The sequence below is a fragment of the Crocuta crocuta genome, unplaced genomic scaffold (assembly GCF_008692635.1).
Source record: "Crocuta crocuta isolate KB4526 unplaced genomic scaffold, BGI_CrCroc_1.0 scaffold54, whole genome shotgun sequence".
Lineage (NCBI taxonomy): Eukaryota > Metazoa > Chordata > Mammalia > Carnivora > Hyaenidae > Crocuta > Crocuta crocuta.
The window spans coordinates 5,045,422-5,065,514 of NW_027530356.1; positions in this window are offsets into that span (position 1 = coordinate 5,045,422).

A 20,093-nucleotide genomic window follows, 5' to 3' on the forward strand; every position below is an offset into this window, starting at 1 on the left:
CCCTATTACTAAGGGATTCAATAAAGAGAGAAAATAAGAGACCATATGAAAATGTTATGACAACTGAAATACAGAAGGCTTAGTTTCCTGTTTATACATTAGTTCTTTTAGACCAACTTTTAAAAAACTGATTATACCATGAATCTGTGTGTATCACAGTAAGTGTGGAAGCTGTAAATAATAGAAAATAAAATTACTCATATTCCCACCACTCAGATATAGTCATTAACATTTTGCTATATTCCTTCCAGGATTTTATATGCTGTGTATGTTTCTGTGTGTATGTGTGTATATATGTGTGTACATGTGGATAGATGATCAAACTAAATTTCATAACACATTTTATTCACTGAATATGGAAGGTCTGGTGTTTGCTGTATTAAATCTTCAAAAACAATCTTAAGAGCTGTAATACTCCACTGGAAGGGTGAATAAATCTCTAACATGTCCTCCAGTCCTTGCCAAAAAAGACACATTGCACACTTCACAGCCATATAATGAGGGGGAACTACAGTAACTTCCTGGATGAGCGGACTTGACCTTGCACCTGCACTGGAATGGGCCACACTGACCCCTGCAAGGCATGCGACTGCTTGCTTTTGCTTTGCTGAGAACATCCCTGTGTACCTGTCCTTGATCCTTCCTCCTCTTCGTCTCCCCTCTTCCCTCCCCCCTTCTCTGTCTGCCATGGGAGTAGGGGAAGCATCATCAGGGAAAAAAATATCCTCAGCTTGTTGGAAAAATAATATGTATTACTCACATGTGGGGCGAGCTCAGGGACCCAAACCTAATTGTTTCCTGAAATTCTGATTATACGAGAGTCTCAATAAACTTTTCATTGTGCTTTTCCAAGAAAAGTGACCTTCATAATTTATAAACCTTAGCATTCCTTGGGATAGAATGGTTTCTTTTGGATTATACCAGCAACCACCTTTTAGCCACAAACAATGCTAAAAACAGATTGCTAATCTCCCTATGCATAAAGATAATGGAATTATTAATAGAATTTAGCCCAAAGTAAAATTTAATGTTGGATTAATCACATGACCACTTGTAACCATCTGATTACAAACATTCTAAGTAAACACATGTTTGGAGACAGCATTCATTTCCACCTTATCATTAGTTAAGCAAAGAAACAAATGGTAGGATAAAGGTAATTCTGTTCAATTAGAAGATAGAAGTTCTGGATAATGTCCAGGTGAGAGTGATTTAAAAGAATCGTAACTCTATAATGACAAGTGGATAGTGGAATCCCAGAAACTTAAACCTGAAAATGTATGTAATGAAACAGATAGAAATTAACAATACCTGAGCTCTTCTTTCCTGGTCCTGAGTCCTCTCCTGACCCAGGCAGAGACAGAAAATCTTATCAGGAAATGGAAAATTGTATCCAAAACTGAGTGAGGAGAAGTTCTCGGCTCCCCAAACGGCTTAGTCTTAGCGGCTTGCAGCTCAGGGACGGTGCTCAGGAGAGGGACCTGGAGGGCGTCCACGGCTGAAGGCTTCAGCGTACGGTAACCCGTGCCCACATTAACCCGAAAGAAGCGTTTCCTGTAGCACAATTTTTACAGAAGCAAAAGTCAAAGTGGAAGTTTTACAATTTCCTTTCTCCTCCCTCAACAGTGTGCTTTAAAGTCTCCCTGAAGTTATCATTTAAATATAACTATTAATTATCACTCCATTTTGCCTCCAGGTCCCAGGAGCTTCTCCTCTATCTTTGGACGAATCTGTCATAGACGCTCACAGTAAGAGTCGCCACCTACTGAATTAATCTTTGCTCAGAGTGTGTCTTTTGCAGGGCGCCACTCACGAACTTTCTCCTCCTGGCCCTAATGGCCCTCGCTCCGCGGGGGGTCCTGCCCACGCGCTCCCGCGAGCCGCCTCCTGCAGCGGGCACGCCGCGCTCCCACGCCAGCCCCTCCTCCCGCGGGCGTCTCGCCCGTCCCCTTCGAGGAAAGGACTGGCGGAGCCGCTCACCTCTTTGCCCAGGTGACCAATGAATGGGCTCATACCGCCAGCGAAGTCCCAAGCTCAGCGGCCGGGAGCCGGACCTCGGGACCTTCCCGAGCCGAGGAGGGAAGGAGGGGCGGGGACCCTGGTGACGTTGACTTCTGTGTCTGGGGACTCTGCCGAGCTCTGCGGCACACGGAAGATAAACGACCCCCAGGCTCCTCTTTATTTTTGAGAGCGCGCGGGACGCCTCTTTCCCTCTGCCCCATTTCCGCCTTGATTTTGAATTCCCGGGCAGGTGGGAGTTGGTGGGCAGGACAGTTTCCGCGGACCGCTTTCACCTGTTGACAGGCGGGCCTGTGCGTTTCAGACTTTGCCGAGTTACCACGGGCTGTTGTTCTCCGATCTCTGGCTCCCCGAAGTTCTGTTCGGTGAGGATAACCTGTGATAATCTGCAGTTTGAATTTCCTGTTCGGCCCGATTGGAGAAACCTGCCTTGTGAAAAAGATGATCAGAGAATTGGATTTCAATGCAGCTGTTCGTTTGGGCTGTGTTCCCCTAGATCATCGCCACTCCCATCCCCACTGTCCAGGAATTGCCCCTAGCAACTGAGGCCTTGTTTAATTGCTCTCGCAATTGTAAGACAGGGTTCCCAATATTTTGACTCATAAACACTGAATTAATATAACCAAAATGACCATGTTTCACTCCCTCGAGTTACACTGCATTTAAGCTTTTTTTTTTTAATGTTTTTTATTTATTTCTGAGAGAGAGAGAGACAGCATGAGCAGGGGAGGTCAGAGAGAGGGAGACACGGAATCTGAAACAGGCTCCAGGCTCTGAGCGGGCAGTCAGCACAGAGCCCGACGCGGGGCTCGAACCCATGAACTGTGAGATCATGACCTGAGCTGAAGTTGGTTGCTTAACCAACTGAGCCACCCAGGTGCTCCTGCATTTAAGCTTTTGATGAGGGATTTGAAATTAATACCTTAGAGCAGCGGATCTCAGGGATAAACAGCATCACTGTCGCACCGGGGACCTTGTTAAAATTATGAATTCTCAGGCTCCATCCCAGAATCACTGAGTCGAAAACTGCAAGGAGGGGACCTAGGAATCTGTGTGTTAACAAGCCTTCCAGATGATTCCCATGTAGCTCAATTTGAGAATTCCTAGTTTAGGGAGATAACTTCTTATAATGACAACAGCTTACACTTGAGGATTTACTCTGTGACAAGAACTATTATAAGCATTTTACAAATACCAGCCCATTTAAACCTCAGGCCTCTGCCAACAAAACCTACAAGGAAAGTATTCATGTTCTTTCCATTTTTAGGCACACAAAGAAAAGTGACTTACTCCAGGTCATTGCAGCTCTTAGAGAAAGTAAAGTTGACTCAGACCCAGGCAGTCTGGCACTATGGCCTCAGCATTTAACCACAGAGCCAGGGTTGCCTCACTTAGCCAAACACTGGGAATGTCCCATATCCAATGGCCAAGCATTCAAATGATTTATAGTTAGTAATAAGTTGGTTACCAAGATAAAATTATAGAAGCAGGGACTCAGAAGTAACTCTAGAAGCATGCGTGATATGAACATAGACTTTAGCTCCTTAGAGCTGACATGGTTCTTTAAGTTAAAAAAATTCATATCAGATGTCCAAACTTGGATGATTACTTTGGAAATGTGGCATACCTGTGGATTCTTGGACTTGAAAGTTTTCCTTCTTCAGCTCCTTGACAACCAACCTCATGGTCATAGTCCATTCCTATCCAAAGTCTGGACTCTCAGATCCCCACTAAGATGAACCACAGGTGAACTGGTAACCCCCGAGTCTTTTTTTTTTTTTTTTCTGTACTTACCATTTAAGATTGTTTGCATGTTTTAAGACTTTTTATGAGGGGGCTTCCTACAACTAATTTCTACAAATGCTTTATATGTGTTGTATAATGGTCAAATATTCTCAAGATGTAGATTCTAAAATTATACTCGTTTTTCAGATGAGATTTCTGAGGATAATGGATGTTAAATGATTCAAATCCAGAACACAATACCGAATTAACTTCTAACTGTAAGGCCCCTGTGCTTAGGGCCCACCTTTCCTAGCCTCCCCTGCTTCTGTTTACATTTACACTATTTTAAAATTTGGAGGGTCATCCATAGTATATCAGGGATTAAGGTATGGCCATTCTCCTTTCCAACCACATTATTAATCATTTGTTTCTTGAGATTAAGATTTACAAATCAGTTTCATTTTTAATATGGCATCACTTAAAACTTATAAGAAATACGTGAAATTTCAGTGATAGTTATTCTATAGAGGAAGAGGCTGTATATAGTTGACCACATATGATTTGCCAAGGTCTCATAGCTGGGTATGGAAATTTGGAGTCAATGTGAACTAAACCTGTTTCCTGGGCTGTGGTCACTCACCTACACTTCCAGGCTGCTTTGCGATTGTAATTACTTCTCACTACAGTTTACCTAACATTTTTTAAAATCACTCTTCTCCCCTTTTTAGTAAATCTTTCCCTAAATAGTAATTTTGTTTAACTCCTAGGTTTGATTTTTTTTTCTAGTAAACATCACAAATATACATTTTTACCCTTTATATCACCCCTGGGAATTTTTTTTAAAGATTTATTTATTTATTTTTGAGGGAAAGAGAGAAAGAGAGAGAGAGAAAAACATTCAAACAGAGCAGGAGAAGAGAGAGAGGAACAGAGGATCTGAAGTGTGCCCTGTGTTGACAGCAGACAGCCCATTGTAGGGCTCGAACTCACAAACCATGAGATCATGACCTGAGCTGAAGACAGAAGCTTAACTGATTGGCTTTACGCCCCTTACCTCTGGGAATTTACCTCTCCTCATATCTACGTCATTGACATTGCTTCTTATTTTCCCTGATGTTTACATACTTTATACTCCTCATTTTTGCCATATCAACCATGCCACAGTTTATCTCACTCCCAACTCAGAGCATTGAACACCAATAAACCAAACTCAGCATTTACAAGTCATATATCACCTGACAATCCTAACCACCAAGTCATGGATTTTAAACTCCTGTCCATGTCAGCAGATTAAAAAAATGTCAAAATTGTTACATATCTTTTAATCAGGCACAATCATTACTAGTTCCCACACTTATAATTTTCATATTAATTAATTAACCAAATAATCTAGTCATCCACTGATAACAGCGATTTCAACAGGGCATAAGTAAACCTAAAATCCTGGCCCCTCCTTTTTTTAAAATTCTTTTTTAATGTTTGCTTATTTTTGAGAGAGACAGAGATTGAGTGGGGGAGGGGCAGAGACAGAGGGAGACACAAAATCCAAAGCAGCCTCCAAGCTCTGCACTGTCAGTGTAGAGTCCTGGCCACTCCTTTAGTGAAGTTACAGCCCAGTGGGGCAAGGGACAAGTGTCATGAAGAGAAATACTGCAGGTGATAGGAAGAAATCAATCAGTGTCAGCCCTGCTCCAATACAATTGCATCTCCAACATCCAAAGTCAAACTCCAAGGCCCTGAGGCACTTATATATCCATGAACAATTAGTATCCCAGACCCCTAGCCCTTCAATCATTCTAAACACCATGTACAGGTACATTTTGGAAGACTTAGAGATGCTTTATAGCCAATGCGTTTTTCTCTTATAAATCCATAGACTCCAGGGGTGCCTGGGTGGCTCAGTGGGTTAAGTGTCCAACTTCGGCTCAGGTCATGATCTCACAGTTCGTAGGTTCGAGCCCCGCGTCGGGCTCTGTGCTGACTGCCAGTTCAGACCCTGGAGCCTATTTCAGATTCTGTATCTCCCTCTCTCTCTGACCCTCCCCTGCTCACGCTGTCTCTCTCTCTCTCTTTCAGAAATAAATAAAACATTAAAAAATTAAAAAATAAATCCATAGACTCCAGATTATAGGAACTATAAAAACTACTTAGGAGGCAATTATATAGTCCACCCTCAAGATGACAAAGTAGTGGTTCTAAAGATAAAGATGTGAGATAGAATGCAGCATTTAGGAAGCAGAATTGTTAAGAATGTATACAGAGAATAAAAGAGAAGTAGGTGGAGTTATGTGTGAGTCATATATTTTTGGTTGGTGACTTCTGGGGATCCTGGGAAATCCAGGGCTGGAGCAGAAAAAAAGTGAGAACCCGGATCAATGAAGACCTGAGAAAAGAACCAGGCAGGTAAGCCACACTGTAATGACCAAGGTGCTACAGTCATCAATAGTTTAGAAGGTGATTTCCATAGGTTGGCCCTGCTGACTTAAACATCATACTCTGGTCTTTGCAAATGCCACATGTTGCTTTTGTAACAGGCACCTTTCAAAGGCCATGATTTGCATTATTCATCATGATTTTTAAGCATGGGCAAGAGATACACTTAAGAGACCTGGAACCCCTCCAGTTTCTCTGAGATAAACTCTCAGAGGTTATCTGAAAGTGAATGCTCATGTGTGAAAATGCGGTAATGCAATGTAGGTAGGATTTCATGAGCATTTTCTAACAGCAGAGTGTGGACTAGAGCTATAAGCACATGCAGAGAAGTCAAGGGCACTATAGTCAACCTCACTAATCACTGCAGAAGTTGGTTTTAGAGGAGGAAGAACTTCGAGGTGGTTTCTGTGGTCAGATACTGGGAAGGAGAATGACGGAATCCAAAACCATAATTATGGGTGGAACGTACAGTGTTTGCTTAGGCCATTGGCCTCAGAAAGAGGCTTTCCATGTCACTGAGGTATTCTGAGGTACTGCGTTTTGGAGTAAGAGACTTTCATTGTCCTTAGACCTTACCCATTCTTCACTGATACCAAAAAGTGATGATTATCCAGATCCAGTCTCTCCGATGGTAGGAGAAAGTAATAAAGCCTTGTTATTCTTTGCAAACTTCATACACCTCATTTTATTATGTATTTATAAATCTATATAGCTGCATTTTCAAGTACATCATAGGATAAAATACAGATAGGGTAAGTCAAGGGGTTTCTTAGGGGTGAGGTGCCTTAGATTTTTACATGGATCATAATTCACAAAAATATACTTTTGTCATTAAGCCAGTGAACATGGCTGTAAAATATATTAGACATTCTTCTCTTAGAATAAGCTACAGACATGCTAGGAAATTATGAAAGAGCAAGGATTTTTGTGGAAATAGTTAATAAAAAAAGATTCCAAAGACAATCAATCATCACAGAAAAATCACTTTTTTTTTAAACTTTCCCCAGGAGAGGTGTTAATTAATGTACTCTGAGGACAGCCATGGAACAATTAATAGTAAAGTGTATGGTTTTAGCATAGGGTCAGCAAACTTTCTCTGCAGAGAGCCAGAGAGTGAATATGTTAGACTTTGTGCGCCAAAGGGTCTCAATGACAAGTACTCAATCCTCTTGATGTAGTCAAAGGAACCATAGGTGATATGTACATGAATCATGGAACAGCATGGCTCTGTTCCAATCAAACTTTATTTAAAACCACAAAAACTTGAATTTTATGTAATTTTAATATATTACAAAAATCTTATTTTGTTTTGTTTTTAACCATTTAAACATACTGAAAAATTCCTAGCTCACAGATTGTACAAAAACAAGCAGCCTGCTGGACTTGGCCATAGTTTTGCCTATGCATTTCCACTGTGACATGGGAGACATGATCTGGAGAGTGGCACTCATCATAAAGTGGCATGTCCCATTAAACTCCGATCTAGTATATCATATACAAAAGGGAAGAGTTTGAAGGTTTTTCACTTCAAAATCTAGGATTAAATGGCCAAACATGATTTAAGAGATTTGTCTTCACTATTGAAGTTACTTCCTGGATTCATTGTAAGAGCTTTGTAATTTGCAGCTTCTTTGTGCACTATTCTGCCAGAGTCTCAGTAGAATAAGATAGTGACGTATTCCAGCATTGTCAAGATTTTGATACAGTGCTTAAAATATGCCTAGCTAGACAGATCATTTAAAACTCTGTAGTCTACAAGCAAATGGTCTTTTCCCTTCTTCTTGAAATTCTGTACTTAGAAAAGAAAATTAGTCATGAGAAGACTAAATCAAATTCCAGCACTCTAGATGAATAAGTTATTTTGAATTTGAAAATAATGACAAATCCTAAAAGATAAAAACACAGCCAAGATCTGTCCTTAGGGACTTAAAAGGAGTGTGATATGGGAGAAAGAGTTTAAGCAATAGGATGAAGTCATGAATACAGCTTTGGACGAGATAAGATAAAGGCCTTTCATATTAAATTAAATTCATGAATGCTCAGGGAACATTAACCTAAACTAAAAATATCAAGACTAAGCCTAATCAAATATTCAAATAGAGGTATTTTAATTTGTTATTATTTCCCACCAGCAGAGCTCTCAGGCAAATAGTCCTTAAAATTTTATGTCTCATTTTTCTGCCAAATTTAAGTTAGGAAAGTCATGTCTGCAAATGTAGAACAGCAAGACTTTTCCACATCAAGTGGTGCAGATCAAAGAAATCCTATTTGTGATGGTTAAAAGAGGTGAAAGAGCTACAGCAGAAAGAGTTCACGTAGATAACTATTCTTTCTGGTATAGGAATTAAATACAATACTAGAAGGAAAGTAGAATATGGGTCATTCATCAGTTGGGATAGATTCGTCCCAAGTCTTAATGAGAAAAATGGCTGGAAACTGAGTGACTCCTACAAATACATAACACCAGTTGTTCTTGGACAAAGGGATCCAAGATGACAACATAGAAAGACCCCGAACTCATGTTATTCTGTGGATACACTGACTCTACACCTACCTGTAGAGCAATTCCTCCTAAAGAACTGGGGGCTGATTCAACAGCTTCAGCACAGCAAAAGTTAGAGGGACCACACTGAGAATGGCAGGAGAGATGGAAATAATGGGAAACCTACCCCTAAAACTGAGAAATGCAATAGGAAGAAATACTATTGAAGGACTCGTCCACAGATTTGCCCACCCTGGGGTACAGGGGAAAAACAAACAAACAAACAAACAAACAAACAAACAGCTGCAGTAAAGGACAACTAGACTATAAGAAAGGAAACCCATTTACTAAACCTAGATTATCATTCTATATGATGAAGGAACTGCTGGAATTCTTGCCCAGATAGGCGGTGCTAATGTGCACCATCGTTTACATTTCCTCTTCATCCTGGTTGTGCGACAGGAGCAGGGTCTAGGTGCTCTAGCCAGTTTGCTGCCTCCATGAGCCCTGGAGTCCTAGCCCACACCAGCCCTAGCCATCCCCCCAAGGTGGCCACCCAACCTGCACCTGCCTGGGGTTTAGCCATCCCCCCAAGGTGGTCCCAGCATGATAAACAACAGGACACCTCTAGTCCAAGCCCACTAAAGCAACGGGTATCTCACCAAGGAATCCTGGGAGCAAAGCACCCCGGGACATACCCAACCTACATAGGCTTCAGTTCCAGCCGTCTCAGGACCCCACAGCCTGCTCCCACTTTAGATCCAGTGATCCTGCTAGGGTGGCCCCAGTGCAGGGGGGTGCCGGACCCCCTAGCATTACACATGCTTTGGCTTCAATTGTCCCACCAGAGCACCTCCTGTGCAGAGCACTGTGCGAAGCCCCGCCCTGTGCCTGCCTCAGCTCCAGCCAGACAAGCCTCCAGAAACATGCGGTCTATACAGGAGATGCTTCTAGACGAGGTCTCCCCTTCAAGAGTAGGAGAGTAGTTCTGTTTCCTAATTCATAGAAATTGCTACAGAAAATGATACAAATTGAGGAGATATAGAGATATTGAGGAATATATTATAAACAAAAGAAAAATGATAAAACTTCAGGAAAAAAATTAAATGGAGATAAGCCACCTATACGATAAAGAGTTCACAATAATAGTTATTATGATGCCCATCAGACTTGAAAGAGTGAGTGAACCCAAGGAGAACTGCATACAAGTGATAGAAAATATAAAAAAGAACCAAGAGTTGAAGAATACAATAACTGAAATAAAGAAATACAGTAGAGTGAATCAATAGCAAATTAGAAGAGACAGAAAAACATATCAGTGATCTGGAAGACGAAGTGATGGAAAGAACCCAACATGAACGGAAAAAAGAAAAAAAAGCATTTAAAAATAAGGACAAATTAAGGAATTTCTGGGACAACATCAATAATACAAGGATTAACATCATAGGGGTCCCAAAAGGAGAAGAGAGAAAGAAAGGACCAGAAAGCATATGTGAAGAAGTAATAGCTGAAAACCTTCACAACCCGGGGAAGGAACCAGCCATCTAAATCCAGGAAGCTCAGATAAGACCAAACAAGATAGATCCAAGGAGGCTCAGATAAGGACTTAGAATAATTAAAATGTCAAAGTGTAGAGATAAATTGTGGATCTTAAGAGCAGCAAGAGAAAAGCAACTAATTACATACCAGGAAAGCCTGATAAGTCTATCAGCTGATTTTTCAGCAGAAATGTTGCAGGCCCATGGTGTGATAGATCCAGAGTTCTGAAATGAAAAGAAACGTGCAACCAAGAATATTCTTCCCACCAAGGTTATCATTCAGAATTGAAGGAAATATAAAGAGTTTCCTAAGTAAACGTTAAATACCACTAAGCTGACGTTATACGGAATGTTAAAAGCAATGCTTTAAGCAGAAACAGCCATAAACCAGAAGAAAATAATGAATGGAAAAAACATTCACTGGTAAAAGCAAAAATAAAGTATAGGTAGTAGATCAATTACTTATAAAGCTGGTATGAAGGTGTTAACAGAAAGGTAAAATCAATTTTATGTCAACAGTTAGTTATGGGATTAACAAAGTAAAAAACTGTAAGATACAGTATCATATGGATAAAATGTGGAAGAGGGATAGTAAAAATGGAGTGCTTTTAGATTGTGTTTGGATTTAAATGACTGTCGATTTGATACAGAATGCTATATAGTTAGGATGTTATATATGAACCTCATGGAACCACAAGTCAAAGATCTATAATAGATACACACAAAAATAAAAATATCCAAATATAAAACTAAAGAAAGTAAACAATCAGAAGAGAAGAGGACAAGAGGGGAAGAAAGGAACACCGAAGACTTACAAAAACAATCAGAAAACAATCAACAGTATGGCAAGAAGTACATACTTATCAATAATTAATTTAAATATAAATGGTCTAAACGCTCCAATCAAAAAAAAAAAACATACAGTGACAGAAAGAAAAAAAAAACCCACCAAGATCCATCAACATTCTACTTACCAGAAACTCACTTCAGACCTAANACTAAACGCCCCAATCAAAAAAAAAAAAACATACAGTGACAGAAAGAAAAAAAAAAACCCACCAAGATCCATCAACATTCTACTTACCAGAAACTCACTTCAGACCTAATGACACATACAGACTGGACGTAAAGGCATGGAAAGATATTTAGTGCCAAAGAAAGTGAGAAAGAAGAAAACAAACAAACAAACAAAAAAACTAGGGTAGGAATACTTACATAATACTTACATACTTACTTACATTTTAGGCTTTAAAACAAAGACTATAACAAGAGAAAAAAACATTAAATAATGCAACATAGGAGCACATAAATAGATCAGGCAAATGTTAAGAGATATAAGAAGAGAAACTGATGATAATCAATCATGTAGGAAAACCTAACACCCCATTTACATCAATAGAAAGATCATCCAGATAGTAAATCAATAAGGAAATAAGGATCTGGAACAAAATGTTACACCAGATAAACATAACAGATGCACATAAGCATTTCATCCAAAAACAGAATACATGTGCTTTCAAGCTCACATGTAATATTCTCCAGCATATAACACAACATATAACACAAAGAAAGTCTCAGTTTATTTAAGAACACATATCAAGCATCTCCTCTGACCACAATGGTATGGAACCAAAAATGAATCACAAGGAAACAATGGAAAGAACCACAAAAGCATGAGAATAACATAATATTAAGCAACCAGTGGTCAATGAATAAATTGAACAGGAAATAAAAAAAGAAATACCATGAGGGGCGCCTGGGTAGCTCTGTTGGAGTCTGCTTAAGATTTTCTCTCTTTCTCTCTCTCTTTCTCTCCCTCCCTCACTGCCCCTCTTCTACTGCTTGTGCTCTCTCTCTGAAAAGAAAAAAAGAAAAACAAAAGAAAATCTTAAAAATTATCATGAGACAAATTAAAATAAAAAAAAAAAAACCAATGTTTGAAAATGTATGGTAATCCGCAAAAGACAGATCTAAGCAGAGCTAAGACAGAAGTTTACAATGATACAGGCCTAACTCTAGAAACTAAAAAAATGACAGATGAAGAAACTAACCCCGCACACAGAGAAACATTCTAAATAAGCAAAAATGAAGGCCATCATATAAAAGAAATTATAAAAATGAGAATGGAAATGAATGAAACAAACGTAAAAAAATAGAACAGATTAATATAATTAAAACCTGATTCTTTGAAGTGACAAACAAAATTCATAAAATTTTAGCTAGGCTCATCAAGCTAGAAAATAGAAAACTAAAAACATAAAAATAAAAAGGAGTTACACATAATATCAGCGAAAAATAGAGGATTACAAGACTGCACCATGAAAAATAATGAGAAAAAAATGACAACGTAGAAAAAATGGATACTTCTTAAACTCACAAAACTAAAAGATTGAAGAAAGAAAAAAATATAAACAAACTGAATTCCTGTAACAGAACTATATTACTAATGAGAAAATTCACAACTAAAAAAAGGCCTATGGATTCTAATAGCTTCACAAGTGAATTCCAGGAAAGATTAATGAAGATTTAAAATAATTATCCTTAAACTATCATAAAATATAGAAGAGGAAGAACTTCCAATTCATTCTATGGAGTCAGGATAACTAAGATATAAAGTCAGATAAATATAATAAGAAAAGATTTTTTAAAGGCAAATAAAGGGGCAATTTCTCCAATGAATATAGATACAAAGATCCAGAACAAATTATTAGCAGACCAAACTCCACAATACATTTAAAAAAAAAAAGCCCAACATTTACAACGATCAATTTGGATTTATCCTGGGGAACCAAGGATGCTTTTATTAATCAATATCATGCATCATCTTGACCAGAGGAAGATAAGAACCATATAATTATCTCAAAAGATACAGGGTCAGGAGAAAGCACTTGAAAAAACAACAAGATCCACTCCTGAGAACAACAAAGTGAGCTGAAAGGGCATGTTCATCAATAGAGTAAAGCCCACATATGAAAACCCCACAGCTAGCATTATACTCAATAGCAGAGACTGAAAGCTTTTCCTCTAATCAAGAAACAAGACAAAGCTGCCCACTCTCACCATTTTTATCCCATACAGTATTCTTCAGAAGTCCTAGCGATAGCAGTCAGATAGGAGAAAGAAATAAAAAGCATCCAAACTGGTGTGCAGATGTCAGCATACTGTACATAGGAAATCCTAAATACTCCACCAAAGTCATTGGAATAGATAAATACATTTAGTAAAGTTGCAGGATACAAAGATACAGAAATTGGTTGCATTTGTATACATTGGTAATAAAGTAGCAAACATAGAAGAAAAGAATCCCATTTACAATTTTACCATAAAGAAAACAATACCTAGGAATGAACTTAACCAAAGAGGTAAAGGACCGATACTCTGAAATCTATACATTGGTGAAGAAAGTTGAAGGCGACACTAACCAATGGAAAGGTAGTCTATGATGATGGATTGTGAGAATTCATATTTTTATCAGGCCCATAGAGCCCAAAGCAATCCTCAGATTCCATGCAATCCCTTTCAAAATCCCAATTGCATTTTTCACAGAACTAAAACAAATCGTCCTACAATTTGCATGGGATGGCAAACGATCCTGAAGAGCCAAAGCAATCTGAAGAAAAAAGAACAAACCCAGAGGCAATGCAACCTGGGTTGTGAGACAGATGACGAAGCTATCATAATGGTCCTGGAACAAAAATAAACTCACAGATGAAGTGAACACAGTAAAGACTCCAGAAATAAGCCCACACTACTATGATCAATTGAATCATTAATTCAAAGCAGGCGAGGACATACAACAGGAGAAAGATTGTCGCTTGAATAAAGAGTGCTGGGCAACATGGACGGCTGCGCGTAAAGGAAAGAAACCAGACCACTTTCTCACCCCAAACATAAAAACAATCTAAAATACACAGAAGACCTAAACGTGAGACCTGAAGCCATAAAACTTCCTGGAAGGAAACACAGGCAGTGTGCCCACTGACATCTGCCTTAAAAACGTTTTCTTAGATTGGTCTCCTCAGCCAAGGGAAGCAAAAGAAACGATCAACTACTGGGCCTCCACCTAATTAAAGAGCTGTGCACAGTACAGGAGACTATCAACAGAATGAAAAGACAACCTATGGAAGGGGAGGAGGTATTGCATATGGTGTATCTCATAAGGTGTTCCAGTCCAGCATATATAAAGAACTTCTATACCTTAACACCAACACGCAAACAAAAAACAACAAATAATTTGATTACAAAATGGGCAGAGGACCTAAATAGACATTTTCCAAAGAAGTGCTGATGGCTAGAGGACATATACAACATGCTCAACATCACTGATCATCAGGGATTTGCAAATCAAAATGACAATGTGATTTTACCTTACAGGTGTCATGATGGATGACTAGCAGCAAAAAGACGAGAAACAAATATTTGCAAGGATGCGGACAAAGAGGAACACTCGTGCACTGTTGGTACGAACGCTAACTGGTGCAGCCACACTACAGAAAACTTAATGGAGGTTCCTCAGAAAACTGAACTGCAATAAAAATACCGTACAACCCAGTAATTCCACTATGGAGTATTTACCCAAACACAATGAAAACAGTCATGAAAAGGATCTATGCCCTCCTATATTCATTGCAAGATAATTAAAATAGCCAAGGTACTGAGGCAACCCCATTGATAATTAAGAATTAAAGGGATTAAAAAGATCTGTTTTATACACATACACATTCATATTGGAGTATTTCTGTTTACATGAAAATTCATAATGGAATACTTTTCAGTCATGAGAAGTGATGAGATCTTGCCTCTAGAAACAACATGGAGGGTGTAATGCTGGTAAGTGAAATAGGTCAGACAGAGAAAGAGAAATACCGCATAATTTCACTTTTACGTGGAATATAAAGAACAAACCAAAGCGATAAGCAAGCTCTAATTCAGAGACAAAATAGTAGTTGTTACAGGAATGTTGGTGGGACAATGGCCACATAAGTGATGGTGAGTGGGAGATCGAGGCTTCTAATTATGTAGCAAGTACTTCATGGGGATCAAATGTACAGTGTAGGAAATATAGTCAATTATAATTTAAATGCTGTATGGTGACAGATGGTAGCTGTATTTATTATTAGCATGGCAAAACATATAGACTTTGAATCACTCTGCTCTACTCCTGAAGCTAATGTAATCTCGTTTGTCAACTACGCTTCAATTAAACAAAAAAGCACAATCCAGGAACAAACATTTGGAAATCATCATCAGTGGTCCCAGAACAGCACAGCTCAGATCTGAAGGTCAGAGTGGAGTTTCATCTGGCAAAGTTTCACAAACTTTGGCTTAATTCACATCTTGCCTACATACTACACAGATGGCTATAGAACGTCTCCTGCCAATCTTTCTAATTTGTACAATATCACTGTTCAGAACACTTATCTGTTGCAGCAAAGTTTGTGTGAAAAATCAAAGAATAAAACATAGCAAGTGACCCAAAGGCCCCTGTCTATTGTCAGGTTAAATGTCTTTTTTTAATTATTTTATCTTTAAAGATTTTAAAATTAATATAGACTATATGGACAGAACAGTGCCCTCTGGTGACCTGCTAATATTTCCTGAAGATAGGTCTATGATCAAATACCCAGAATCTGTGAATGTTATCAAATTTGGAAAAATTCGTCTTTACATATATGATTAAGAATTTTGAGAGACTATCCTGAATTATCCAGGTAGCCCTAAGTGTCATCACAAGTGTCTTTGTAAAAGGGAGGCAGGGGGAGATTAGACACAGAGAGAAAGGCTGATGTGAGCACGGAGGCAGAGATTGAAGTGATAATGGCCTCAAGCCAAGAAATGCTGTCAGCCATCAGAAGCTGGAGATCAGAAGGAATGGATTTTGCCTTAGATCCTCTGGAGGAAACGAAGGCCTGCTAACATCTTAACTTCAGATATCTAATGCCTAGAAACGTGCGAGAATGAATTTCTTTAGCCTCCCTAGGCAGCTATTACATGCATTAACCAATGTATACAGTTCAATAGGTTATTTAAAAAGCTAGTATTTATAACTGCCATCTAAAATCAATAAAGATTTCCAACACCCTTATAAGCCTCCTGTCATTCTTCTTACAACTTTCTCCACTGTACTACCTGGATTTCTATAACTGTAGCTTACTTAGGTCTGTTTGGAACTTTACTAATTCTCACTGATCTTTTGGAAGGCTTTTCTCCCTCTGTGTTATAATGCAAGTTCTGTCATTGTTGTTGTGATTAGCTACAGTTTGCTTTCATTAGAGAATATTATTCTATTGTATGGCTAATCCAGACTTTGTGTGTCCGTAATTCTATTGAGGAGGCCTATGGGTTGTTTCTAAGTTTAGGCCATTATAAGCAATGAATATTCTTATACCTTGTTCACAAACATGCATCCTTCTTGCTTCCATCATATTTTTTCCTATATATTCTGAAATATAATTGCTGGATTATAGGGTTTGCACATATTTGACTTTAGTAGATAATGCCAAACAATGCTGTTATACTTATTTACACTCAGGACCAACAGTGTCTGAGGATTCCTAATGTTTCATATCCTCTCTGGGATTTGATACTATAAATCATTTACCTCTAAGGGTTTGTATTGTTGTTTCTGTTTTAGTTGTTCTATAGAGGGTGTGAATGCATTTTATAGGTCTTTAAAATTATATATATATGTATATACATACATACAAACATTTATATTGAATAAAGTACATACAAAAATGTATAAAACTCCTGAGTGTACCACTCAATGATGTGAAAGCATCCATGAAACCAATGCCATCCAAATCAAGAACATTGCTAAGATTCCATAACTTTTTCTTATACTTGCTAGGGTTATACTCTTCCCATTCCTCAAAGATAACCAATAACAATTCTACTTACTCTATGAACCTTTTTCTTGTTTTTGAAATTTATATTAACAAGACCACATAAAATGCACCCTTTTTGTATGTTGCCAGGGCCTAGAAGAAGTGACAACCCAGTAGCAAAAAGCACACCCAGTGCCCAGAACTTAGATTTTAAATATCCTTCTCCAATAAAAGAAACCAAGACTCTTGAGAAATTACTGGTTTCAAAAGGACTTAGGTGCCCATCCGATATAATGCTTAATGGTCAAAGCCAGAACTTGAGCCACAAAATAAATAATAATAGTGTTATATTATAACCCAAAGAATAAATTGAATATCCATGAGTTCATGCTAATATAAATAAATGATTGCAAATTATATACATGTTGGAGAAGGGCTAAATCTTCCTTACAGAAGAATTCCTATTAAATGTAGAAGGAATGAGGAAAATAGAAAATCCCTTTGTAACATCACAGTAATAATTTCTGCAGGCAAATTTCACTGATGTATGCTAAAATTACTAGATGAAATTTTAAAGACAAACATGATACTTCCATAACTTCTAGTAACCTTCCTGAAAGTATTTATTAATTACTCTGGTGGTTTTACCATATGTCCACAAAGTCTTTGATTATCCTTTCTCTAGTAGATGAAACTTAATTCCCCTTCCCTTGAGTATGGGCTGGACTTAAGGACTTTCTAATGAATAGAGAATAGAAGGAAACAAGAAATAACTTTATAGGGGAGAAACCTGACAGACACCACCATAACCAAATGATCGAGGTTAACATCACCAGTGATAAGTCACACTGACAGCATGTACTCCCTTACACTACAATGAGATACAATGATACACTGAGAAAGGTGTTTCCATCTGTGATGCTCTTCTCACAGACTTTTATCTTCAGTCTAATAATGAGAAAACATTGGACAAATCCAAATGTTTAAGGTATTAAGGTCATGAGTAATATGGAAAGACCAAGAAAATATCATAGGTTAAAGGAGACATGATGGTTAAATGCAACTTGGTATCCTAGATAAGAACTTGGGGCAGAAAAACAACATTAATGAAAATTTGGTAAAATCTGAATAATATCTGTCATTGAATTTATAGTACTATATACCCATTCTTAGTGTTGGTAAGTATATCATGGTTATGTAGGGGAAGGCAGATAAAGGATATATGGGACTTCTTTGTAATAACTTTTCAACTCTTCTGTAAATCTGTATTTAAAAACAAGAAATAGTATGAATTGTGAAAAAAAACCTACAAACAATCCAAAAGTTTTTCAACAGGTGAATGGATAAATAATCTGTGGAACATCCAAATAGTGGATACTCTTCAGTAATATTCAGGAACACGAAGAAATGACCTGTTGATATACCCAATGACATGTATCTCAAGATGCAAGCAAAAGATGCTAAACTTAAAATCATATATGATTTCATTTTTATGACATTCTGGAAAATGCAAAAATGTAAAGATGAACAGTCCAGTGGCTGATTGTGATAAAGGCTGATGGGGCAAGCAGACTATAGTACGGCAACATAAATGATCTTTTCAGGTGGTGGGACTGTTCTATATCTAAATTGTGGTAGTAGTCGCACAATTCTATTTACTTTTCAAAACTTATACAACTATATAACAAAGACTCAATTTTACCTGAGGTAAATTTTAAAATAGAATAGAAAAACAAAAATATTAATAGTATTTTTGCTGAATAGCTTGACAATAATTTTATACATTGTAAATGTTGATAGAAATCTATCCACATAAAACTATATATAGGAGTGTCTGGGTGGTTCGGTTGGTTGAACATCGTTCTCTTGATTTTGGTTCAGGTCATGATCCCAGGTCATGGGATTGAGCCCCACATGGGGCCTGTTTGGGATATTCTCTTCCCCCTCCCCCACCCTTCTCCTCTGCTTACACTCTCTCTAAAGTAAAATAAAAAAAAATTTAAAAAAACCTATATATAGAATATATATACTTTACCAAAATAGAACCAAAGAAGAAGCATAAATAATCAAATGAAAAAATATGATTGTAAAAATCTTACAAAGACAACATTGGACCATGATTGTTTTACTGGGAAAAGATATTCTTATCATAAATACACTATTATAGAATGTAGAAGAGAGGAGTAGTTACCCTACTATTTTATAAATTTGACACATAACTTTGACACTAAAATCAACAAAGACAGTATGAGGAATAAAATTATAGTTCACTATCTCTCATGAATTATGATGCAAAATTAAAAACCTGAATTAAGTAGTCTATAAAAGTAAACAGATGCTTCATAATGACTGAGTTGGATTTGTTCTACAAATTCAGTTTGGATTTAACATTAGAAAATGAACTCAATAATCACGGTAAAATACTAATGTATTGCAGGAGAAAAGCAATCCAAACATCTTAATACAGTAACAAAGTACTTTTGATAATATTAAACTGTTAGTCATGAATTTTTTAAAGTTACCCAGCTAGTAATAAAGAGAAACTTACCTGCCTTGGTAAAGAATCCCACACGGGGTGCCTGGGTGGCTCAGTCAGTTAAGTGTCTGACTTCGGCTCAGGTCATGATCTCACGGTGAGTGAGCCCAGTGTCAGGCTCTGTGCTGACAGCTCAGAGCCTGGAGTTTGCTTTGGATTCTAGTCTCCCTGTCTCTCTTGTTCACACTCTGTGTCTCTCTCAAAAATAAATAAACATTAAAGAAAATCCCACAAAAACTTATGGCAAACATCTTACTTGATGGTGCAGTATTAAAACTGTCCCTTTAAAATCAAGACACAACAATGGCATTCATTGTCTTCACTTGTATTAAATTTCTTCACTTGTATTCAATCTCTGGCTAGTAAAAGAGAAAATTGTATGTATACACTTTTTTTGTATAAAACATATATATTTGTGTAAATGTGTGGGGGGGTGTTGAAAAGGAAAAGAACTCCATTAATCTTTAGTAATAAAATTGTATACCTCAAAAATCCAAAGGGAATCCAAATAAATTAGAATAAATTGTTTAGCA